At 41.0% G+C, this 26,253-nt stretch overlaps 1 protein-coding gene and 1 pseudogene across 2 annotated transcripts in view; one reads left to right on the top strand and one right to left on the bottom strand.

Moving 5' to 3' along the window:
- CPLX2 (complexin 2) overlaps window positions 1–26,253 on the top strand; it is a 366,962-nt gene that overhangs the window by 61,161 nt on the left and 279,548 nt on the right. The gene's annotated exons all lie outside the window — the stretch shown is intronic.
- Window positions 20,442–21,455, bottom strand: LOC309554591 (annotated as a pseudogene). The gene is made up of 2 exons: window positions 21,288–21,455; window positions 20,442–21,119 (listed from the first exon to the last, which is right to left on the bottom strand). The product of its transcript is annotated as an uncharacterized misc_RNA (transcript).

Below are 26,253 nucleotides of genomic sequence, written 5' to 3'. Positions count from 1 at the left end.
CCCTCATTCAGAGTCTGCCCTACGTCTGCCCTACCTTTATTAGAGCAGACAGAAAAGTAGTCATAGTCTATGTGTGTTCCCCACACTCAGAGTCTGCCCTACCTTTATTAGAACAGAGAGAAAAATAGTCATAGCTTAGGTGTGTTCCCCCCATTCAGAGTCTGCCCTACCTTTATTAGAGCAAAGAGAAAAGTGGTCATGGCTTACGTGTGTTCACCACATTCAGGGTCTGCCCTACCTTTATTGGAGCAGAGAGAAAAGTTGTCATAACCTATGTGTGTTCCCCTCATTCAGAGTCTGCCCTACTTTCATTAGAGCAGAGAGAAAAGTGGTCATAGCCTAAGTGTGTTCCCCACATCCAGAGTCAGCTCTAACTTTATTAGAGCAAAGAGAAAAGTGGTCATAGCCTGTGCATTCTCTGTTTATTACAACAGTAAGAAATTATTATTATACAGGATTTATATAGAGCCAACAGTTTGCGTAGCACTTTATGTGATCATAGTCTATGTGTGTTCCTCACAGTCAGAGTCTGTCCTCCCTTTATTAGAAGAGAGAAAAATGTGATCAAAGCCTATCTGTATTTTCCCCAGCCAGTCTTTCATCCAAAAACCAGTCTGACCTTCCATTATTAGAGCAGAGAGATAGGTGGCCTCAGCCTATGTGTGTTCCCCACAGCCAGAGTCTGTCTTTCCATTATTAGAGCAGAAAGAAAAGTGGTCAAAGCCTATGTGTGTCCCCCACATTCACAGTCTGCCTATCTTTATGAGAGCAGAGAAAAAAGTGGTCATAGCCAATGTGTGTCCCCCACAGTCAGAGTCTATCCTCCTTTTATTAGATCAAAGAGAAACACATTCTCAGCCTATGTGTGTTTCCCACAGTAAGAGTCTGACCTCGCATTATTAGAGCAGAGAGGAACAAGGTCATAGCTTATGTGTGCTTCCAACAGCTAGGGTCTGTTATCCCATTATTTGTGCAGAGAGAAAAGTGGTCATATCCTATGTGTGCTCACCACAGTCAAAGTCTGACCTTCCTTCATTAGAGCAGAGATAAAAGCAGCCATAGCTTGTATTTTTACCCTACATCCTGTCTTTATTAGAGCAGAGAGAAAATAAATTATAGTCTATGTGTGTGCCCAACAGCCAAAGTCTGTCCTCCCTTTATTAAAGCAGAGAGCAAAGTGGTCCTAGCCAGAGTGTGTGCCCCGCAGCCAGAGTCTGTCCTCCCATTATTAGAGCATACGAAAAATTCAGTCATAGGCAATGTCTGTGCCCCACAGCCAGACTGTATTTTTGAAATGGACATTAAGGCAGCATTATCTATCACTTGTTATACTTGTTTACCAGCATGCTGTATGAGTGCAGATGATCTGCCTGCAGGTTATGCAGCATTGTTGCAATTCCTATTACAAGTCATTCCACAGTATAGAGATCTAGAGTTAAGTCACTGATGGTGTTGTTCTCTTGGGCAGGGGCTGAAGGTTGTTGCCAATTGCCAGAGGGAACCTTGCTATTACAATTTTATAAGGAAGCGTTAGATATGTACCTTCATTAGGCTTAGCAACTGAGTTGTTAGACTTTCAACCTCAAAGCCTCATTCCTTGAGATAGCCTGCCAGAGCCATTTTTTTTTTGTTATGAATAAAAACCTAAAGTTTTTTTTTCTATTGCTGTGATTTTTGTTTCCAATGGGACAAAGACAAAAAGTGGGAGGAAATATTTCCAAAAAGACCACTGACAGCTATAAAACCATTTATATTTAATATAACGGGGAAATATTTGAACCTCTAATATCTTTTGAAGTTGGAGTAATGGGTCCCTCTCCATTGAGGGTTCCAGACAACAGAAAAATCCTTACAGATGTTCTAAACTTGCCCTACTTAAGCCAAAGGAAAACAAAAAAAAAAGCTGTCTGGATTTTCACTTTAAAAACAGAAATCTAATGATACATAAAGCAATTTTCTAGAGATGACATATGAGATGGGATAAATTGGATAACTAAAACTAAGATCTGCCTCTCACGCATTCATCCCAAATGTGATTAGTAAGGTTATGGGCAGAGCACTTGAATTCCCTCACACTAGACATATCAAATCATGTCTTTATGGGCCTGTCTTGGTGCATAGGGGCATAGTCATACGTATACACAAAAAGGGACTCCCTAAAACTATTACCACAAGGTTTGGAAGTATACAGTAGTCTAAAATGTCTTTGAACGCTGAAGAATTAACAATATCCTTCACTGAAAACACCTAAATACAACATTTGTCTAGATTTGCACATACTTTTAGCCATATAAGTAGCTGTGATGGTCAGGTGCCCACAGACTTTTGTGTAAATGTGTAAATTCAATACTGTCAATAACCAGGTGACAGGATCGGACCCCACTCAGGGTTAAATAAATGTATCTTGGTGCATTCAAAGTACAAACAGCTAACTTGGTATTCACCAAGCAATAGTCTTATCCAATAAATAACCGGGCAGTGTGGAATGAAGATATGCACTTATAATACAACTTGTGATCAAATAGTTATCATCTATGTGTGTGCTTTAATGCAGGGAAAATATTAAGTTTATGAATGTATGTACATATATACTCCAGGTAGTTGTAATTCAAAAGTTTTAAAAGTTTATTCTTGTTTTGGAAAAAATTCTATTTACTGTCTATAGAATATGGTGCTTTTAGAAAAAAAAACATGAAGCAGATTCTCTGCGTAGGGAGTGTGGGAGACAGGGTGTATTATTCATTGCCAAACAACATATTTTTTCTATTTAATGGTTTATTGCTAAAACGCGACATCTTCCCACTCAAAAAAAAACTTTGGGAAACTAATATTTCTGTCATATCTTCATGGCTGCATGAAAAACTACTTAGTGTTAGCATTCATGTGATGGGACTTTGTCATGTTCAGATAAGTCACCTCTAACGTTATTATTATCTTTATTGACATCCAGTTTTAGAAAAAAAAATTCTTGGTGCAAAATTTTTTAATTTGTTTATGTTCTCTCCATACTTGTATAATATGCCATGTATTCATTACCCATTCACTTTAACTTCGTCTTTGAGAGTCCATCAACAGTTATCCGTTTACCAACTTCCTCTAACTTCTACTAGTTTACTAGACTAGTTAACATGTTAAAATACAACTACATCTGAAAAAGAATATTATCTTTTGTTTGGCAAGACTTGGTTTACCATCCCACTTTCCTATTTAACTGCTGAAGGTCTTTAGTACCCAACACCACCACTTATATTCCAATATATTGCGACTTTGGCAAAAAATATACATACAAGTAAACCTGAGGTATAAATATCAAAATACTATTTGACAATTTATATTTTCTGCACGTTTCATACAGTTTTTTTTTTTCAATTTCTGTTACGCAAACTGCTGTTTGAAAAACTGCTAATTAGATAAAAATTCAGGGCTCAAACACAACATCAAGGGTCCTAAAAATTCTCTAACTTCATGTAAAATGCATAATCAAGTTTTGACCGGGAAGCTATGGTATATAACCAGGAAAGTTTGTAGGAATTGCACTAAGGTTCTACTCTATGTTCACAATAGAATACTTAAAGCGGACTTAATACTAACTTTACAAGACTTCAATAAAAATTCCTTACACTTACTATATAAGAAAAAAGTTTATTTTTAAAAAGACAATTTATGAGTGTAACAGAACCCCCACCCCACAACGTGTTTGTGTGCTTCCGTCAGAATACCGATTCCTCCAGTCTGAACATAGGTATCAGATATTACAGCACCCCCATACAAGAATTAGCCTGGACTTAGCTTGTATAGATCTGGAATAGCAACCATTATTATACAGACTCGCACACAATATATACAGCACAGGAAAACATCCCCCTCCTGATAAAATTACCACAACAGGTCAGGTGCCTGATTACATTATCATATGCAGATGAAATTGCGTACAGAAATATAATTAACATATCCAAGGAACAACCAACACAAACAGTATTCTACTTTCCCCTCAGCAACTAACAGATGACAGTGATTTAATTAATTTGAGTTAATTAACTAGCAGACTTGATGTCATCGAGCTCATAAAATACAATGCACAGTATTATTAGTGTAAACACGGAACCCACAATAAACAATAGGTGAGTAAATCAGCACAATCAACAATGTGTGGAAGACAGGTGGAGCTGATGATATTAGCATCTGCTATGAGTCTGACTGTGTGAAGCAGTCTCTTATTGGCAATAGGCAGCTAGGCCTAGAGTCCCAGAGACTTCATATATTCCTTAAAATGTATTGTTGACAAATATTACTGTCCCATTTGAGTAATCCAAACCATATTCTCAGTGGTCATCCTGTGTCCCTAATAGACACAGGGTGACTTACACATAAGAGGTGCCTAGGGAGCTGAGAGAGGGAGTTCTCAACCTCTCGAAAGTAAGCAGGGTTCCACGGGCCCCCCAACAAAAGTGACTCCTGTCACAATGAGTTTTAAATAACTGTGCCTGGGCAAGGAGGTCCGGTCAGTAAACTTTTCTTCCTCAGAGGTTTGACTCTCATGTTTGCACTATGACTTAGATCCTAGTATATACAGTATGTGGTCATATTGAGGTTGATTTACTAAAACTGGAGAGTGCAGCATCTAGTGAAGCTGTGCACTGTAGCCAATCAAATTCTCACTTTAGCTTGTTCAATTAAGCTTTGACAAAAAAAAAAAAAACAAATTTGATTGGTTTCTCTGCAGAACTACACCAGATTTTGCAATCTCCAGTTTTAGTAAATCAACCTCAATATGTCTATCAAAAATAGTAAACGTTCAATTTCCATAGCATTTCAAGAATACTTGTTGTCAGTGTGCCCCCCCCCCCCCCCATCAGGGAACCTTTTACATCAGTGTCCCATCATAGTGTCCCTACATCAGATGTTCAGCACCTTTTAGTGCCAAGCAGGCAAAGGGTGGGAATGTGGAAAATCAGTAGGCTGCAGGTCTGGATGAAGTAAGTTCCAATTCCATCGTCCTGTGGCCAGCAGTCCTCACAACCAATCACTGTAGAGGTGGGTGGGAACCTGTGCTTGGAACTGGCTGGCTGATTGGTTGGCATTCCAGATAGAACTAACACTCGGACCAGGTTTGGCCTGTGGTCTGCCATTTAGTGATTAGGAGAATGATCAGTCCTCTGCAGGCAGGAAGAAGCAATTTTTCTCGTCAAATGTGTTTATTATTTTTTATATATAACAAAGATTGACAAATTGAGTACATACAAGGATGCTGGTACAATATTCAAATAGCAATAAAGCTAAACATATTGATTTATGAACAGGATGAATACATAACAAAGTAAAAATGTAACGAGTAGAGCAAAAAATAAACTAATAAAGTATTACATTGAAAGCATTAGACAATTCCATCAGAAGGAAAAAAGTAAGCTAGTGACTATTGGTTCATTTTGCAAGAGCAGTAATTAGGAGATCAATCCAATTGGTATTAATAACAGAAGAGATAATGTGTTTATAAGTACTGAAGAAGCAATTTTTTTTAGTGCACTCTCCCCAGTCATCCCTCAGACTGTACCATTGTAATTTTGTAATAGGTCAAATGAGTTAGAGGCAGCATTAGGGCTGATCTGTATCAGACAATATCTGTACATACAGATCAGAACAATATTGTCAGATACTGGGGAAGTATTTTTGGTCAGGAAGTAGAAACTGACCCTGCATGGTGTCTCAGCAATGACAGTTCTGGGTTTTCTGAAGAAAAAGAAAATGAAAGCATTGTAATAATTGTAGTTATATGTGTAATGTAGAAACTTAAACTATTCTTTATACCAAAGTTTTTTAAACCTAAAATCTGTTTAAAGTTCAGTAAGTTTGCTATATTAAACTATTAGAAACTTTACAATTAGAAAAAGTGAACTTTTACTTTAAATAGCTAAAGGGTAACTCCACTTTCGTGGGGAAAAATAGCAAAACAAGGAAAAATAATATAGAGTATACAATTGCGACACAAATCATATTGTAATTGAATGTTATTAAAAATTAACTTTCATTTTTATTCTGCAGCCGCTGTCATTTTCTGAAATGGCAATGCAATATGGCTACCTGGAGGTGTTCTGTACACAGAATGTGTACTGACCACACCCCCAGAAACATAATTTCCTGCTTGTGTGATTGGCTCACCAATTGTCCCAGAAGTCTGCCTAAGATACAAGTTAGATTTCTGGTATCTCCTACAACAAAAATGTCATTTTTGGTGAGATACTTCCAATATAAACTCGTCTAAAGGAATGCAGGCCCAGCAGATTTCCTCATTAGTGCTCTGCAGGTGCACAGCTGACTGATAATTACAAAACCCCTCCCATTAGACCCACTCAGCACAGAGGCACAGAGGAACAAACAGGGATTTCTTCAGAATAACAAAAGGTAGGAATCTGCAACAAAGCTTGTTAAAATCGTTGTAATGTACAGAGATCACCCAGAGGGGAATGTTTTTTTTTTTTCTTAAAGCGGAGTTCCGGGCACAAAAACAATTTTTTTTTTGTGCCCCTCCGCTAGGTAGAGCTCACCTGAAAAGGAATTGGATAGTTATTTTTATTTTTTTTGTTTACTCACCTTTTTATTGAAGATCGTAAATACTCACCTCTGACTGCTTCCTCCCTCGGAGCCGCGGCTCACCCCGTCACTTCCTGCCTCGCGATGATTCCTGGGAGCTAAACGTCATAGCTCCCAGGAATCAATGCGACGGCACCGGCCCCGCTCGTCATTTCCGGGCGACGCCGCATTCCCCTGCTAAACAGCTTCTGGGCATGCCCAGAAGCTGTTTAGGAATGCGGCGCCGCACCGGAAGTGACGAGAGGGGCCGGTGCAGTGCATTCTGGGACACGAAGACGCGGAAGAAGACAGAGAAGAGGACCGCGCCGGCTTCAGCTGCCCACAACAGAGATGGAAACGCTGTGGAAGAAATTTTCTAAGTAAGTATTTCTTCTAAAAGGTAAGTGCGAACCGGGACAGATCAGAGGCTAGCCATTGTGGAATGTGCTAGCCCTGACTGTCCCGGGGGTATGTTCAGCAAAAAATCATTTCTGTGCCCGGAACTCCGCTTTAACAAAAGTGGAGGTACGCTTTAATGTTTACTTAGTTTGGTGCATAGAATAAAGCTATGTTCACTTTGAATACTCATTCATGTCCAAAAAAAATAGAATTTTGCTTGCACATGACTGGGTGACTGAAGTTAACTCATCATTTACCTTATTCTCTCAGCTAAGTAAACACTCGCTATGAATAATTAAATTCTCACTCCTTCAGTAAATCAACTCCTGTATATCTGTCACAGCTGTGTGCCCTGGTTTTCTTAGCGTACATTTTTTTTTGTTAAATAAGCTTAGAAAAAAACACTCTCGCCAAATTCAGTCTTTTGCAGTCTCTATTATGAAGGTATGGGGAAGTTTTATCTCCAGCTGATGATCATTACCATATGGTTAAACCAGGAATTATATATAAGTATATAATTAGAGAGGAACTAAATTCGAGCATCTGAATCATCTTGATATACAAATTATCTTTCAAAAAAAGCTAAATTAAAAATATACAGTGGATAATAATTTAATGTTAGGTAACATTACAACCATCAAAAGGGAGAGCTGTGAACAGTCTCTGAGTCGGCTTGTCTGTACAACAAGGGTTCATTAAGGGAGAAGAAAGAATTAGATGCAAGTTTTCAACCCATTCCAGTACTTTTCTAGCAGTTATTGTACTGAGCATAATGCATTCAACTCCAGGCAGATATTAAAAACACCAATTCATGTAGTTATGTATTTATTTAACCACTTGTCGTCTGCTCACATGGAGCCTACTGCGGCAAAGTGGTTCTCCTGGGTCGAGTGACGTAGACCTATGCCGCTGGATCCCGCCCCCTCTCGGCGGCGCGGCGCCCGAGGCTTGCTCCCGCTGTATTCAGACACAGCGGGAGTCGGGCCAGGGGAGGAGAGGCAGTGATCGTCGGGGATCGAGTGAGGCAATCCGCCCGCTTGTGTAAACGAAGCGGCCGGATCTCCTATGTGACAGACAGTGACAGATTACAGGATTCAGCATATCTGAACCTGCGATCTGTGTCTGTGTCACACAACCTCCTCCCCCCACACACGTCAGTAAGCATGAGGCACATATATAACCCCTTGATCACCAACAGTGTTAACCCCTTCCCTGCCAGTGTCATTATTTTACAGTAACAGTGCATATTTATAGCACTGATTACTGTAGTAATGTCACTGGTCCCCCCAAAAGTGTCAAAAATGTCAGTTAGGGGTCCGATCTGTCCGCCGCAATGTCGCAGTCCCGCAAAAAATTTGCAGATCGCCGCCATTACTAGTAAAAAGAAATAAACAAAAATTACAAATCTTCCCCGTAGTTAGTAAACGTAATAACTTTTGCGCAAACCAATCAAAATACGCTTATTGTGATTTTTTTTACCAAAAATATCTAGCAGAAAACAAATTGGCCTAAAATGTTAAAGAATTTAGATTTTTTTAATTTTGGGGGGGGGGGGGGATGTTATATATTAAAATGTAAAAAATATTGTTTTTTATTTTTTCAAAATTGTCGCTCTTTTTTTAAAAATTAAAAATCACACTGGTGATCAAATACCATCAAAAGAAAGCTCTATTTGTGGGGAAAAAAGGACATAAATTTAATTTGGGTACAGTGTCGCACGACTGCGCAATTCTCCGTTAAATTATGGCAGTGCCTAATCGCAAAATATGGCCTGGTCAGAATGGGGAAAAATCTTCCGGTCTTAAAGTGTTTAAAAATACGCTCATTTAGAATTTTTTTGTCAAAGACATGTAGCTAACTACATTTTGGCCTAAATATAAGACAAAAATTGACTGGATATTGGATATTTTTTAACTGTCAAATTAGAAAATGTAAATTTTTTCGCAAACTTTTCGCTCTTTTTTTATTAATATCGCAAAAAATGAAAAGCACAGAGGTGATCAAATACCACCAAAAGAAAGCTCTGTTTGTGGGAAAAAAAAGGAGGTCAATTTTGTTTGGATACAGAGTTGCATGACCGCGCATTTGTCAGTTAAAGTCGCGCAGTGCCAAGTTGCAAAAAGTGGCCTGGACGTTAAGCAGGAAAATCCTCTGGGGTTAAAGTGGTTAAAAATGCATTTTAAATATAACAGGAAATACCTAAATCTGACTCAATATCAACTCCATGTAAGCCCTTGTACAGAAACCCAGACTAGGAGATGTAAGGGCAGCACTCTGGGACAATCTAGTGTCTTACATTCACATGTGCTGCCAAAGAACATGGCAATAGAATGACAGAGAAGAGAGATAACATCATCAGCCTATTGCTGCTTCGCAACTATCCAATCACAGGCTGGGTGCAGGAATGCAAGATGTAACCTGGCTGTGTTATTTAACAGAAACAAGGAAACTTTAGATAGGCAACCTGCTTGACCTGGCTATATATTGTGTATAAATGTTGGTACTGGATGAACAGAAATACAATTTTTGGCAGATATTTCATCCCCTATATTTGTAATGTAGCTGTGTGTCTTCAGGCCTCAGCCTTTAACCTAAAATTGTTTATATCAGATTTGGGATAAGTAATGTCTATTGGTTTTTAATACCAAATACATTATATGAATATATAATCTATCTATCTATCTATCTATCTATCTATCTATCTATCTATCTATCTATCTATCTATCTATCTATCTATCTATCTATCTATCTATCTATCTATCTATCTATCTATCTATCTATCTATCTATCTATCTATCTATCTATCTATCTATCTATCTATCTATCTATCTATCTATCTATCTATCTATCTATCTATCTATCTATCTATCTATCTATCTATCTATCTATCTATCTATCTATCTATCTATCTTTCTATCCAGTATCTACAATATGAATTGCATATTTAGGTAAACAATACATCAAAGGCTTAATTAATCTGTGACAATAAAATCATCATATCAAATGACTATATAGCATGAAAACCATCAGTCATCAGCAAGTAGTCCATAAAAGTCCATAAATTTAAGCATATACATAAATGCAAAATTCATCCAAGGAGCCTAAATGATTGTGATATTAGGGGAGTCACCCCACTCTTCACCACCACCGTGACGGGGGAATAGCTGAACGGCATAAACTGAAGGAAACAATCCTGTATCACACCGCCACAATCTCCAGCTCAGAATGTATATCTCCCGTATATGTGAAGTAAAAAAATAATATCCTCCACTAGTGTGATACCGTTTAACTCACTTTATTCAAACATAGTTTCTCACATTGCACTCACTTGTAAAAGATGGTTATTGCACAGATAACAATATCCAGACTTCTGCATCAACGATGGACACCCTTCGGATGCTCAATTTGGCTCCACGCCAAGATAGAAGTGCCTCTGGATGCTCCAACCCCTTGCTGCGACAGTAACTATGGACGCCATAAGGTCACACCCCGACGCGTTTCGTCATATCTGACTTTGACAACGAAGTTACGAGTTATACATTCTGAGCTTGAGATTGTGGCGGTGCGATACAGGAGTGTTTCCTTCAGTTTATGCCCTCTGAGCCTAATCCATGAGAGTGGGGAGGCATTGCCATTTGGTGAGTGTCCTGTTCAGCTATTCCCCCGGCACGGTGGTGGTGAAGAGTGGGATGACTCCCCTAATATCACGATCATTTATGCTCCTTGGATGAATTTTGCATTTATGTATATGCTTACATTTATGGACTTTTATGGACTACTTGCTGATGACTGATGGTTTTCATGCTATATAGTCATTTGATATGATTTTATTGTCACATGTAGGTCTGTGTCCTTAAAACGCTTGTGAACATCACTGTGGTTGTGAGGGGTTTCCACCATTCTTGCGCTACTGAGATTTGTGCTATATGTATTTTATTATATATATCGAATTTCATTTTATTAATTTTGTACCCTTTAAGTAGCAGCACACTATTACTCATATTAGCATACTCCTAAGCACATAGGGTTACTCTTTTTATATCTCTTTGTGTTTTAGGAGCTATTTTGAGTATCTTTTGTAGTATCTATCTATCTATCTATCTATCTATCTATCTATCTATCTATCTATCTATCTATCTATCTATCTATCTATCTATCTATCTATCTATCTATCTATCTATCTATCTATCTATCTATCTATCTATCTATCTATCTATCTATCTATCTATCTATCTATCTATCTATCTATCTATCTTTCTATCCAGTATCTACAATATGAATTGCATATTTAGGTAAACAATACATCAAAGGCTTAATTTACTGTATATTCATATCCCAGGATAGAGTCACAAATAAATCCTATGCAAAGAGCAGGGTTAAACTACTTTGCAAACTACTTTAGTCTGGCTTGTGGGGGTGAAAAAAACTTCCTTGCCAGTCATTAATTAGAGGACTGCAGTGAGATCACAGTTTCCTGTCGAGCTTTGTGTAATTCTCGGTTCTGTATCATGTAATTACATCACCTTTAGCCTCATTTACTTCTCTGACAATTTTGCTCTGCTGCAAATAATACTGTTCCAAATTCTAATTTAAAGGTGGCTACATTTTCATTAGGTAAACAACAGAACTTTTTTTATTGTGGGATCTTTTTTTTTTTTTTTTAATCATAGTTGTAGATCTTAAAAGGTACGCTCCAGTCAAAATGGAAAAATAACCCTTGAGATGCAAACAGGAAGCAGAGCGAAGTTTTGCTTTCTATCCAGGCAGTGTAGTGCACCAGTACATATCTCTGCCATTTTGGTGGTAATCTGGTGATTTGAGAACCCCTACTTTTGCTAAACACACCTATTTTCTGTTTAAAAGTCTAGCGTAAAATAAATTCAATTTTTAAGAGTTTTTTTTTAGAATTACCAATCAAATTAAAATCTGCCTTGGATGGTTGAACTGGTGATAATGTAAGTAAAAAAAAAAAAGAGAGTTATAACAACCTAGGCTTATAGAAGTACACTCCCAGTGGTTGCCTGGATTCTGGCCGCAGAAGATTGCAGAAAACTCAAATTATGATACATTGAGTGAACATTTTGATTTCAGTACCGTTGCAGTATTTGCTGGGTAGCATTAATGTCATGATTGATGGGTTTAACTGCCAGAAATAGTTCTTTACAGCAGCAGTATGATTTGCTTATTTCAAGCCCTGCATTCCTATACCCAGCCAAACCTCTTATCTTACTCTTACTCCCCCCCCCCCCACCTTGCACACCACCTAAAACAGGGGTCACCAAGCTAAGGCTTGTTGTGAGATTTTATTTAGCTCGCAGTTAGGGTCAGTGGTAGATCCTCAGACTAATGCCTCATACACACGCATCGATTATTGGCCGTGAATTTTCGGCCAACGTCTGATCGGCCGATTTTCAGGTTGTTAGTATGATGCTTTCGACAACCGACTCTGACTTTTTGGCCGAAAAAAATCTGGTGTGCAGGCTATAAAATTTTTGTTGGCCGTCAACATAATGGCTGATTTTCCGTCAGTCAGTACAGATTTCGGCAGACAAAAATCTGATGAGCAAGCCTGGGCATGCTCAGAGAAGAAAAAACACACGGAAAGTAAACCAGCACATGACATCACTTCTGAAGTTGATTTTTGTTGGCCGAGAAAATTCATGTGCAGTCTAGGCACATTCCAGCCAACACAACAACACTGGACAAAAGTCGGACGATCGGTCGGCCGATAATCGTTGTGTGTGTACGAGGCATAGGTATACAGACTTAAGCCCCGTACAAACGATCAGATTATCGGACGATCTATCGTCCGTTTTTTGTGGCATGCTAGTCTGATGTGGAAAGTGAAGAGGTTATTTTCATACGAATTTTCGCGTACGACAGAATTCTACTTCAGAAGTGATGTCATGTGTTGAATTGCTTTGTATGTGTTCTTTCGTCTCTGAGCATGCCTAGTCTTGCTCTTAAAATTTTTTTCCGTCAAAATCTGTACTAATGAGACGAAAATTTAGCCTGCACATTAGGATTTTGTCAGCCAAAAAGTCGGAGTTGGCTTTCGAAAGCACCATACTAACAATCCGAAAATCGGCAGATCGGTCGTCGGACGAATTTTCGCTACAGATTTTCTTATCGTGTGTACGGTCCTTTAGGATTCAACTCAGTTGGTCTTCACTCTCTTTCCCCCACAATCTTCAGCGCAGGTCTGATGGAGACACCAATGTAAGAGGGGACTCTGATGGGGACCCTAATGTAAGGTGAAGTATCATGGGAACACTGATGTAAGAGAGGACTGATGTTTTACTTATCATGCTAATTGCAAAAAAGATGCAAGTATTCATTAATATAAATGTTATTCATTCCTATGTAAAAGTTATTTTTTCAGCCCTCCCACTGAAAAGGTTGGAGACCCCTGTTCTAGTACATACCTAAAACATGCAGTCCTCCATTTAGTCTGATGTCATCATGTGTCCTTCTTCCTTCTTGGTGGTTGTGATGGAAAGTTTATCCTTTTGGAGTGGTCAGTGCACACATAGTGTTAGAGCGACGCTCAGTTTAGGAGTACTGTCAGCTAAGGTTGGGAGATGATGCAACCCTAGAGGTTGGGTCAAAGACAGTCTGGACCTACAATAAGGTGATAGGATGAATACAGCTTGAGAGGTGATATTTTATTGTGAATCAATCAATATTTTGAGACAAGGAGTTATTAAACTTTTACCACTCCTCCTGCAATGAGAGAGTGATTCCTATGTTCTATACTTCCCGTCATCTTCCTGGTTCATGGCCCGGCTTTGTTGTCTAAAGCTAACAATTTTATCAACTGAGCATTTCACTGGCGTGTTTTCTAAAGGAAGGCTGCTTTTTCCTCCATACCCTTTAACCACTTCTGGACCGGAAGGTTTTACCCCCTTAATGACCAGGCCATTTTTTGCGATACGGCACTGAGTTACTTTAACTGACAATTGCGCAGGCGTGTGACACTATACCCAAATAAAATTGATGTCCCCACAAATAGAGCTTTCTTTTGGTTGTATTTGATCACCTCTGCGAGTTTTTATTTTTTGCGCTATAAACAAAAAAAGAGCGACATTTCTGAAAAAAAATATATATATATATACAGTATATATATGTTTTACTTTCTGCTATAAAACACAGCCAGTAAAAAAAAAAATTAAAAATATTTTTTTTAATCAATTTACACCAATTCTGCCACATATTTTTGGTAAAAAAAAATCCCAATAAGTGTATATTGATTGGTTTGTGCAAAAGTTATCACATCTACAAACTAGGGGATAGATTTATGTCATTTTTATTTATTTATTTATTTTTTTAATAGTAATGGTGGTGGATCAGCAATTTTTAGCGGGACTGCGACATTGCAGCAGGCAGATCGGACACCTAACTGACACTTTTTTACACTGTTGAGGGGACCAGTGACATTACTACAGTAATCAGTGTTAAAAATTTGCACTATTACTGTACTAATGATACTGGCAGGAAAGGGTTAACACCAGGGGCAATCAAAGGGTTAAGTTTGTTCTAGGGCCGGGGTCCTCAATAGGCAGACTCCGGGCCGCGTCCGGACCCACACGCGCTTAAATCTGGACCGCCGAAGAGGTCTCCTTCCTTCTGTCATCAGCGGGGGGCAGAATGGAGAGGATCGGAGTGGCTGTGCCTTACACTGGCAGCGCTGCATGATTACAAAAAGCCAAGTTCTTCTGCTTACCCGGCGGAGAGGCTGTCATACGAAGTCCCGCCTCATGGACTGGCTCCTACCCATGATAGACAGAACACTGGTGACGTCTATCATAGGAGCCGGTCCAGGAGGCAGGACTTCGTATGACAGCCTCTCCCCTGGGTAAGCAGAAGAACTTGCCTTTTTGTAATCATGCGGCACTGCCACAGTGTAAGACACAGCCACTCCAATCCTCTCTATTCTGCCCCCCGCTGATTACTTGGCTTTTTGTAATCATGCTGCGCTCTAATCCGCACTGGTCACTCTGCATTAATGGGGGCACACACACTGGTCACTCTGCATTAATGGGGGCATGCACACTGGTCACTCTGCTTTAATGGGGGGCACACACACTGGTCCCTCTGCATTAATGGGGGCACACTGGTCACTCTGCATTAATGGGGGTACGCACACTGGTCACTGTGCATTAATGGGGGCACACACACTGGTCACTTTGAATTAATGGGGGCACGCACACTGGTCACTCTGCATTAATGGGGGCATGCACACTGGTCACTCTGCATTAATTGGGGCACACACACTGGTCACTCTGCATTAATGGGGGCACACACACTGGTCGCTCTGCATTAATGGGGGCATGCACACTGGTCACTCTGCATTAATGGGGGCACACTGGTCACTCTGCATTAATGGGAGCACACTGGTCACTCTGCATTAATGGGAGCACACACAGGTCACTCTGCATTAATGGGGGCACGCACACTGGTCACTCTGCGTTAATGGGGGCATGCACACTGGTCACTCTGCATTAATGGGGCATGCACACTGGTCACTCTGTATTAATGGGGCACGCACACTGGTCACTCTGCATTAATGGGGGCACACACACTGGTCACTCTGCATTAATGGGGGCACACACACTGGTCACTCTGCATTAATGGGGGCACACTGGTCACACTGCATTAATGGGGGCACACACACTGGTCACTCTACATTAATGGGGGCACGCTGGTCACTCTGCATTAATGGGGGCACACACACTGGTCACTGCATTAATGAGAGCAAGCACACTGGTCACTCTGCATTAATGGGGGCACACTGGTCACTCTGCATTAATGGAGGCACACACACTGGTCACTCTGCATTAATTAGGGCACACACACTGGTCACTCTGCATTAATGGGGGCACACACAGGTCACTCTGCATTAATGGGGGCATGCACACTGGTCACTCTGCATTAATGGGGGCACACTGGTCACTCTGCATTAAGGGGGGCATGCAAACTGGTCACTCTGCATTAATGGGAGCACACACAGGTCACTCTGCATTAATGGGGGCACGCACACTGGTCACTCTGCATTAATGGGGGCACGCACACTGGTCACTCTGCATTAATGGGGGCACGCACACTGGTCACTCTGCATTAATGTGGCACACACACTGGTCACTCTGCAATAATGGGGGCACACACACTGGTCACTCTGCATTAATGGGGGCACACACACTGGTCACTCTGCATTCACGGGTTCACTGGTCACTCTACATTGCATGGGGGCAAGTTTTGGGGAATGCCTTTTTTTGTTGTTGGCATTCTGTATTTGGGATTTGACGGTCACTTTTCCAGACCTCGGACTGAATGGAAAATTGGTAAGTGGACCTTTCAAGTTTACATTTGAGTACCCCTGTTCTAGGGGGTGCTTTCTAACTGTGTAAGGATGTACTTACTAGATGAACATAGAGATCTGTGTTCCTGAATAGTAGGAACACATGATTCCTGTGTTTACCTGTGACAGAACAGCGGGCTGCCTTGTTTTCTGTCTCTATGGGGAGCGATCGTGGGTGGCCGGCGGACATTGCGCCTGCTAGACCCACTGATTGGCTCCCCCTCTGGCCAATTAGTGTCGCCCCCTCTGACTAATAAACAAAATGACGTAAAGGTACGTCGTTTCGCGTAATAGCTGGTGGCTGGTTGGCAAGTGGTAATCTTTGGATTTTTTAAAATCATTGCATGATTACAAAGGCTTTTCAAAAGGAAGTCTCCACTATTCTGGGTGGATATTATTCTGGGTGTGAATAAATAACTCTAACATGTTTTGATTGCTGTCTATGATCCCATTACAGGGATTTCACCTCTACCCTTGTTCCTGTGAAAGCAGGACAAGAAATAAGGGGAGCAGATGTTACTGAGACAGGAAGACACAGACAGTAATAGTAACTTGACAGAAGTTATAGGCCTTCTTTTTTTACAGTTTTTTTTGTTTTTTGCAGATTGTGTGTTCCTACTGGACAGGCTTGCCATAACTTCTTGACCTAGCATAGAACACATCGAATTTCTATCCCTTTAACCACTTCTGGACCAGAAGGTTTTACCCCCTTAATGACCAGGCCATATTTTGCTATTCGGCACTGTGTTACTTTAACGGACAATTGCACAGTCGTGTGACACTGTACTTAAATAAAATTGATGCCCTTTTTTTCCCACAAATAGAGATTTATTTTGGTGGTATTTGATCACCTGTGTGATTTTAATTTTTTGTGCTATAAACAAAAAAAGAGCGACAATTCTGAAAAAAAAAAAAAAAAAACAATATTTTTCACATTCTGCTATATAACATTCTAAAAAAAATAAAAATATTTTTTTTTTTTACCTTTTAGGCCAATTTGTTTTCTGCTACATATTTTTGGTAAAAAAAATTGCAATAAGCGTATTTCGATTGGTTTGCGCAAAATGTATCACGTCTACTAACTACGGGAAAGATTTATGTAATTTTTATTGTTTTATATTTTTTTACTAGTAATGGTGGCGATCTGCGATTTTTAGCGGGACTGCGACATTGCAACGGACAGATCGGACCCCTAACTGACATTACTGTAATAATGACACTAGCAGGGAAGGGGTTATCATTGATGATGATCAAGGGGTTAAATGTGAGCCTAGGGGAGTTATTCTAACTGTGGGGGGGCGTGGCTTGTGAAATGACTATAGAGACCTGTGTTCCTATATAGAAGGATCACAGAAGCTCTATGATCATTCCAGGGAGAAGAACGGTCAGCTGTGTTTACAACAGCTGACCATTCTTCTCTTTCAGCTGGAAAAGATCGCAGGTGTCAGGCGGCAATCGGAGCCGCCTGACCCGTGCATCGGCTTCCCCGCTGCCAAGTGGGGGCGGGAGCGCACTGCCGGAGGTGCATGCTAGCCCTCTAGCTGACATCTTGCGACCGACGTCAACCTACGTCAGCGCAGCAGAGCCACATTGCCGCAGTAAATATGTGGAGGACGGTCAGGAACCGGTTAAGCACTGTCCAAAACTAAAAAGAAGTTTTGCTTGAAAATGGACTTTGAAAGTATATGTAGATGCTTGGCCTGACAAAAGCTAAAAGACTTTATAGAGCAGGGCTCTCCAAACTACGGCTCTCCAGCTGTTGCGGATCTACATGTCTCATGAGGCATTGTAAAACCCTGGCATTCACAGACATGACTGAGCATGATGAGATTTGTAGTTCAACTGGAGGGCCATAGTTTGGAGACCCCTGTTATAGAATATTATAAAAATTCTCAATTTGCAGACTTTTTACCTGTTCTTATCCTCAAGCCACAGCTGACCTTCCATTTTATAACTTTTTTTTCTTCCACAACACAGCCTAACAAGAGGCCTTACTGCCCACAGCTCAGTTTGTACATTTGGCTCCAGATGGTGGATGCTGGCTGAGCAGGTAATGAAGCATCAATCCATAAATTGTAGCCAGTCTGCTAAGCTTAACTGTTCCCAGCTACCTGACTTTCTAAGACACCAGGTGTGAGAGGCTGGCCATGCAGGGAATGAGTTGCCCATGGTCAATAGTTCGGAGGGAGCAGACACAGCTTGGCACATGAACGAGCTGGTAATTGGCAATGAGAGATCGATTTGTACTCCCGTCAGAAAAATGGAACAGTTTATCACATTACTGGGATTAACTCCTCTAGTGTTAAAGGCACAAAAGTGCCAAGAGCACAACAATTAGTGTGGATGGCAATATTGTCTAGGTACAAACCTAAACATTTAGAATGAAAACTGTTTTCAGTAAAATAATAAATCTACTCAAAGTGTAGTACCTGTTTGATTACAGTGCAAAATGCTGAATTGATATAATTTTTTTTAATTTAGCAGGTCAGGCTGAGAATATTTTCAGCAAGTGCAGAAAATACATTTTTCACTTGCCAGAAATACAGTGTCTGTATTACTTCATGTGAATTGAAAAAAGGCACAAACATCTACCATGTAAGAGAAATGAACAAAGGCAGATATATTTGAAGCCCAACCTGGTGACAGCAAGGACTCCCTCCATAGAAACAATGAAGCAGATAAAGCAGAGGCATAGCCACCCAGGCACATAAAGTGTGTTATTCAGACTATCACTAGGTGAAAAATAAAGGAAGTTAAAATTAATCAGGCATCTTATACTGGGACTGGTACTGTATGTTGCAATATATTATTATTATTTTTTTTCATTTACATTTATTTACATTTACGTTATATGCAAAAAACCGTAGGCTTTAAATTGACATGACATGTCAAGTACGGAGGCTGCCAGTGTTGGCCTCCTTTTGAAATTGCTAGTTGCCAGGCTGTGTCTGGCCCAAAGGGGTTAGTTGACTTTTTCAGAAACAAAAGAAACGGTGAGCTCACACCCTATACCATAGAACCCAGAGAGATATGTTCACTCCTAAATACTGGTTCACCTCTTTGCAGTTTAAAATGAAAGTCAAACTCTAGTCAAAGCCTCCTAGGGGATTTTATTGTCAGATTTTAAATGTTGTATTTGTTACCATAGAATGATTACCGGTACTCTTCTCTTTCTGTTGTGTTTGACACTCCTTCTACAGGAAATACAAGTAAAATCTTCCATGTAGGGACAGCCCCCAAAAAGTTTATTTGGAGTTACACTTGAAACTGGATTAGACATGTGCGGTTCGTTTAGTTCTACAAAAATATTTGGACACATTTTTTGTTATTTGTGTATCGAATATTAGGCCCAGGTACTCCATTCTTCGAGATGGTATTAATTGACTCTTTTGAGCATTCACCAGCCAACCAAAATTGGCGAGAATCTGTAATACTTGATCGCAATGTCGCATTAATTCTGTAATTTATTGGGCTACCACCAGAATGTCGTCCAAGTAATGGTAGATCCTTATCCTTTTTAGACGAATGTTTGCGATGGTGGCTAAGAGAACCTTGGAGAAGACTCTGGGAGCCGTGCTGATTCCGAAAGGCAAGCATCTGAATTGATAGTGGTCTTCTCCCAAAGTGAACCTCAGATACCTCTGGTGGTGTTTGTTGATTGGAATGTGCAGATATGCATCTGCGAGATTGATTGATATCATGCAATTGTCTGGCTGTATCACTGATATAATTGTATATATGGACTCCATCCTGAATCCCTGAGGTTCGATGAATAGGTTTAGTGATCTTAGGTCCAGGACTGGCCTGAGGTCTCCCAATGCCTTGGGAACCAAGAATATTGGGGAATAAACGCCTCTTCCCTGCTGTTGTTGCGTGACCGGTATGATTGCCTGTTTCTGACACAATTCTTCTACGTATCCTATTAAATATTCTTGCTTCCTCCGGTCCTGTGGCCATCTTGTCTGGATGAATATGTTTGGTGGTTTTTGCCGAAAGACTATCTTGTAGCCCGTCTTTATCATACTTTGGACCCATTGGTCCCTGACTTCGTCCATCCATACCCTCCAAAAGGCTGCCAGCCTGGCCCCCACCTGGAGGGGTCGGACGGATGCACCGTCAAAAAGACTTCTCGGCCTTCTTTGCCGCTTGCACTGCTCATGACTTTACACCCCTCAAAAAGGAGCTCTGCGTTCCTCTCCATTGGCCCCTTGCATATTCTCGACCAGGCCTATATGATCTTGCCTCCCGCGCTCTTCTAAAATCGGTCTGTCCTGGACGGAAGGATGGTTGTCTCTTCTTTGTTCTCTGTGGTAAGAGTCCTGTCTTACCTCCCGTTAAACGATTAATTGCTTCCTCTAGGGTCTTTCCAAAAAGTTTCTTACTATTAAACGGAATTTTGCAAAGTGCCTGTTTTGATGCACTGTCAGCCACCCAGTGCCACAGCCAAAGGGCTCTCTTTGCTGTCACCGAGTGCACTATAAGCCTCCCTAACAGCTTTACAAGGTCTATGGAAGTCTGCTGTCAGATTTAATTCTTCCAAGGCTGTAACAATCCTGTTTCTCTCTACTCCTGAGTTAAGTGCCGTCTCCACGTTCGTGACCCATACCCTAACGGCTCTGGAGATGGAGGCCAATGATATGTTCGGATGGCAGGCCATACCAGCAACCGAGTAGATCTTTTTAAGATCAGCATCCGCCCATGGATCCATTGGGTCCATGAAGGTTGCAGGAAGGAAGGAAGAGACACCTGCCTTGCCAAACGCTGTAGGGCTGTATCTACCCCCGGCGGAGTTTCCTAAAACTCAGCATCCACGGTCTTAAAAGGGTATAATTTAGAAAAAAATATTCTGGGTGTTTGTTTCCTTCACTGGTTTCCCCATTCTTCCAACTATTCTTCTCGTATTTCTGTCATAAAAGGAAAAGCAGCTCCCTGCTTCTTCAGGGTCGGGAAATATCTCCTTACTTTTTCTGGTGGGTGGGAGTCTTGCTCCCATTCTATGGCTTCCTTTACAGCTGTGACATATGGTTCTATGAACTGAAAATCGAACATATGTTCCTCTAGATCCTCTGATGGCTTTGTGGATATACTCTTTAATTCTGCTTGCATCTGCCTCCTTGTCTGTGGCCACATCTTTAATGCACTCGGCACACAGGAGTTTTCCGGGAGCGGTAGGAGCCGTACAGGCCCAACATAAGCCTTCTGCGGGTCAACCTTTGGAACTCCTTGGCTCTATGACTGGAGATTTACTAGCGTGCAACCTGCTCGGAGAATGAGGTGCCTGGCTAGAGCGTGGTTCAGGTGGAGGTGAACCAGATCATTGGCGGGTCTTTTCTTTATGCAAATGCTTCTTTTTAGGGCTCTTGCTCCTAAAAGACAAACAGCCTTTAAATATGGTGTATGCACTCTTTTCACCGTCTAGTCCCTCGTAGCCCCCTCCTACCTTTCCGATGATCTTCGTGCCCTCTGTGGCATTTTTTAGCTCATGCTAAAAAAGAGGAAAGTAAGATAAGCCTATTTCCTCCGTTTCCCCTCACCATAACTTTCCCTAACTAATAACATATAGATGAAATAGAAAGAATAAAACACACAGAGGGAAAAGAGGAGAGAGAGAGAGAAAAAAAAGAAAAAAGTAAACTTTTCTCTAGCTCTCTAGCTGTATAGAAAAGGCAGCACCAGCAGGTGGCAGCAGAGAGCAGACAAGCTTGAAAGAAAGAAGCTGTAAGTCTGGGATCCACTGGGTGGCAGCAGAGAGCCTGCTACAAAGCAGACGAGGATAGGAGAGGGAGAGAGAGACAGATGAGTCATCCGGAGGAAACACAGCCACCTGTGTTATCTCTCTGCACTGTCCTGCACATGGACAGAAAATAAAATGGCTCACGGCATCACTGCCATTGCGGCTTCCTGTCTTATGCAGGGTGGTTGCTAGTCTACACCCACTGCCCACAGCTCCACCTCCTCTGACATCACTGCCAGCAAATATATCAGCCAGGGAGAGCTGCCGGTGCATCCCTAATAGCTGCAGTAAGTAAGGGGAAACAAGCTCAGCACTCCACAGCCCTTTTCCACCATACTCTTAGGCTCTTTAAGCCATTAATGCCCCGGCACTCTGGGTGTCCAGGATGTTAAGAGGATTTACCTCTATCAGTCTGGACCTACCAATCCCAGGAGAGGCTAAACCTGGGTGGGAAGGTTCGGCAGGGGGGATCCATTCTCACTTGTAGCTTGCTTCAGGTGGCCTGGAGACCAAAAAAAGGAGAACAAGAGGGAATGGGAGGGCCCTCTCTTATAAGCTAGGATAAGGGTGGTCCAGGAAATTGGGGTTTATATTGTGTTTGTGTGCATTAAAATTAATTAAAGTGTATTTTTTCAGAAAATTTGCAGTTATAATAAATTGTGTGAAATAAAAAAATTGCAACAACCATCATTTTATTCTCCAGACCTTTGCTTTCAGAAAATAAATAATGCTTGGGGATTCTAAGTAATTTTTTTAACACAAAAAAAATGCAGATTTTTATATGTATGTGAGAAATGCCAGAATTGGCCTGATAGGCAAGTGGTTATTATTCACTTGGATTATCTGGTCATGTGCATATAAAATAAATAAGGATTTTCTTTTCATGTGATTTAATAATTTAGGTATGCCTCTCCCGATGGCCTCAGAAGCAATGCAATAAAGGCAAAAGTGTACCTCCTTGGATTTAACCTACTATCTTTCTTCCAATACTGTTTGGCGCATACAAGATGCTCATGTAAACTAAGTAAAAAAGACTGAAAACTATAAGTGAGCCTATTGTATCTTTGTTCAATTTTCAGGAGGTTTGGCAAAGCGTGCTGAAGCTCTGAAATTTAACCTAAACCCTTATGATATAAATGGGAGCCAAATTTTTCAAGCAGGATTCCAGGTTAAACCTAACTGTGCTTCAAAGTGCTACCTCCCCCCTCTTAACTTGAGTTAGCCCACCCTTTGCAGCTATAACAGCTTCAACTCTTCTGGGAAGGCTGTCCACAAGGTTTAGGAGTGTGTCTATGGGAATGTTTGACTGAATATTGAAACCTACAGACTGGGATGCCATTAACATTCATGTGCGTGTAAAGGCAGGCGTCCAATCCAGTCCCGGGCTCACCTGTGTCAGCCAGCTGCAGCTGCACAGTAAAGGAGAGAACGCTCAACAACTGCTGTAAATTCTGGGAGTGGTGACATCACCCATATACTACCAAGTCCCAGTCTTCTTCTTCTCCCCTGCAGCCGCCGCTATCTGGCACAAGGGAGCGGGATCACTTGACCAGACTGGAGCAGCCTGAAAAAAAGGTAAGTTTTTTTTTTACACAGGTTAGTCAGCACATAAGTTAGTAAGGGGGAGGGAACATGTTTAAGACTAGTGAAGTTTAGGCTGGAATTCTACTTTAAAGGGTCCATAATGTTACAAAGCATCATAAAAAAACCTAAATGTAACTATTCTTAAAAACATTCCCTACCTATCCTGCTTACCCTGTATAAAAAGGATAATTACATTTGCCTTTTTTCATTCCAGTCAGGTCCGGTCACGTGATGGTACACCGATCTCTTCTTTGTTGGGTATGCTGGCTATGTAAGAGGAGCTGAAAGGGAACATTTTTTAAGAATAGCTAGAGGAATTTTAACACTTTAAAAATCTGTTCTGGGCTTTTTCAAAAGTGAAAGGTAAGGGATTGTCTAACAACTGGCATGGGAGGGCTGGGCACTGCCCTGAAGGACATGTACTAATGCAAAAAGAAAATTAAAAAATACTGTTTGGTGTGGAGCAGGGAATTTAATAATGCTTAATGGGAAACATTACAACCACTCAATTCCTTTAAATAACATGCTTGAGAGAAGCCCTAAACTTGTCTGGAAAGTGGCACACCTGTATGTACCATTTAGTATACCATTTAGAAAAGAAAAACAAGGGGGAAGGGGAATAAGAAAAGTGTATACAGATACTATATGATAACTGGCATGTGTATAATATAGGTATAACCATGTAAATCAAAAAGTATTAAATTTATATATTCTCCCTGGGCGTCAAGGAATTAATTCTACTTTGGCCCTTTGGTAGACCCTAGGTCTTTTAAACTATTGCCATTTAATGAACTTCAGAATAAATTTGATCTGCCTTGCCAGTTGTTTTATGGATATCTGCAGATTCGCCACCAAGCTCAAACCATAACTCTGACTCTCTCCCCTCTATCCTTCTTTGAACGCCTGCACGAAGAGGCCTGATCTCCAACATGTATCAGATATTGAATTCCTACTCCATCCAGGACCACAGTAAACACTCCTACATGCTCTGATGGGAGAAGGAGCTTAGGGAGGAAATTCCTCTTTAGACATTCCAGACAGCCTGGTCTCAGGCAGCTAAAAGTTTCCTATGTACCCTCTATAAGGAAAATACTTTAAAACTCTCTACTTTTGGTACTTGACACCAGACGTACTCCATACCATCTATCCCACTAGCTCTGACCTATGCTGGTGTTGCTACAAGGATAAGGCACCCTCTTCCACATATACTGGACCTGTCCGCTGATCGCCCCTTTCTGGCACTCATAACTATAAAAAACTGCTGTGCCATATCCTTACAGCTGCGTGCTGTTTTATTGCTATTAATTGGAAAAAACGCTCTCCCCCTTCTCCTGATGCTTTGTATGCCAGGATCAAAGATGTGGAACTGATGGAGAAACTGACGTCCAGAATACAGGACAAAATAGAAATTCACAACTGTGTTTGGAAGCTATGGCATCTTCAGAAGGACCCAGCCTGAGAACCTCCCCCCCCCCTCCCTCCTTCCTCTTTTGTGAGTCGTAGCGATGGCCCCTAACTCTTCCCTCTTCTTTTCCTCTTTTTTGCTTTTTCCTTCCTCTATACCTTTTTTCTTTTACCTAATCCTAATTACCTAAAGTATTGTCACTTCTCCTGCACTACGTAACCCCGGTGGCTTACAGGGCGGGGTATGGGGAGAGGGGGAGGCTCCATGTACCCACTGGCCTCTCTTCCTCTCTCCTCCTCTCTTGCTGAAGACTGCTCACATTCATGTATGATGGTTGCCACTGCATTGGCTGTTTCATCTGTATTTTCTATACCCTTGAGTGTTTCTCATTCGTTATGAACATGGTGCTCGTGTCTTCAAATGCCTTTTTTCTCTGTCATTAACAAAAAATGATCAATAAAAATTGTTATTTGAAAAAAAAAAAAACATTTGGAGACCCCCCCTCCCAAAATGTATATGATGGTGGTATAATATGGGTTTTAAGGGGGTACTCCTTGCAAAAAACAATGACATGGGTCCTCCCTATAATCATACGAAAATCCTCATCTGAACATACAAGCTGGCCAGGAAAGAAGGGGTAGACAATCCCCCCCCCCCAAACCATACCAGGCCACATGGCATTAACATGTGGAGGGTACCTTGCTGGGGGTAGGGTCCCCTCTAACAAAGCACCTTGTCCCATGTTGATGAGGACATGGCCTGGCCCAGTGGTTGTGGGTTTCTGCAGGTGGGTGACTACTTTGAAAATACAGGGTCCTCTAGATCCCACAATATAGGAACGGGTACAGCATACTCCTACTCATTCACAAAAAAAAAATTGAAAAAGTTAGATTTTTTTTTATTCGATTCTAATGCGGCAGCCAAAATGTTTAAATTTAAGAAGTGCATTTTGTTTTCAAAACTGACTGACAAGTACCTACTGAACTGAATCTGACCAAGATTAGGATGAATCATTTATTGCCAGCTTTAGGCTGGTCTAGGTTGTATGCTGGAAGATTATTGTCATGTTGAAAGGAAGGAGAACATTCAGCCCAGCCTGAGGTCCGGAGTGCTGTGTCTGGATGCGTAAAAGGTTTTCATTGAGCCTAAAACCATGAACCCTGAAAAGTCTACCTGTCTCAGACCAGTCTATTATGCTGCAGGAA

The sequence above is a fragment of the Pelophylax lessonae genome, assembly GCF_965119305.1.
Source record: "Pelophylax lessonae genome assembly, chromosome: 4".
Taxonomy (NCBI): Eukaryota; Metazoa; Chordata; class Amphibia; order Anura; family Ranidae; genus Pelophylax; species Pelophylax lessonae.
The sequence above is the reverse complement of the archived record's forward strand: the minus strand, read 5'-3'. Positions and strand labels throughout refer to the sequence as shown.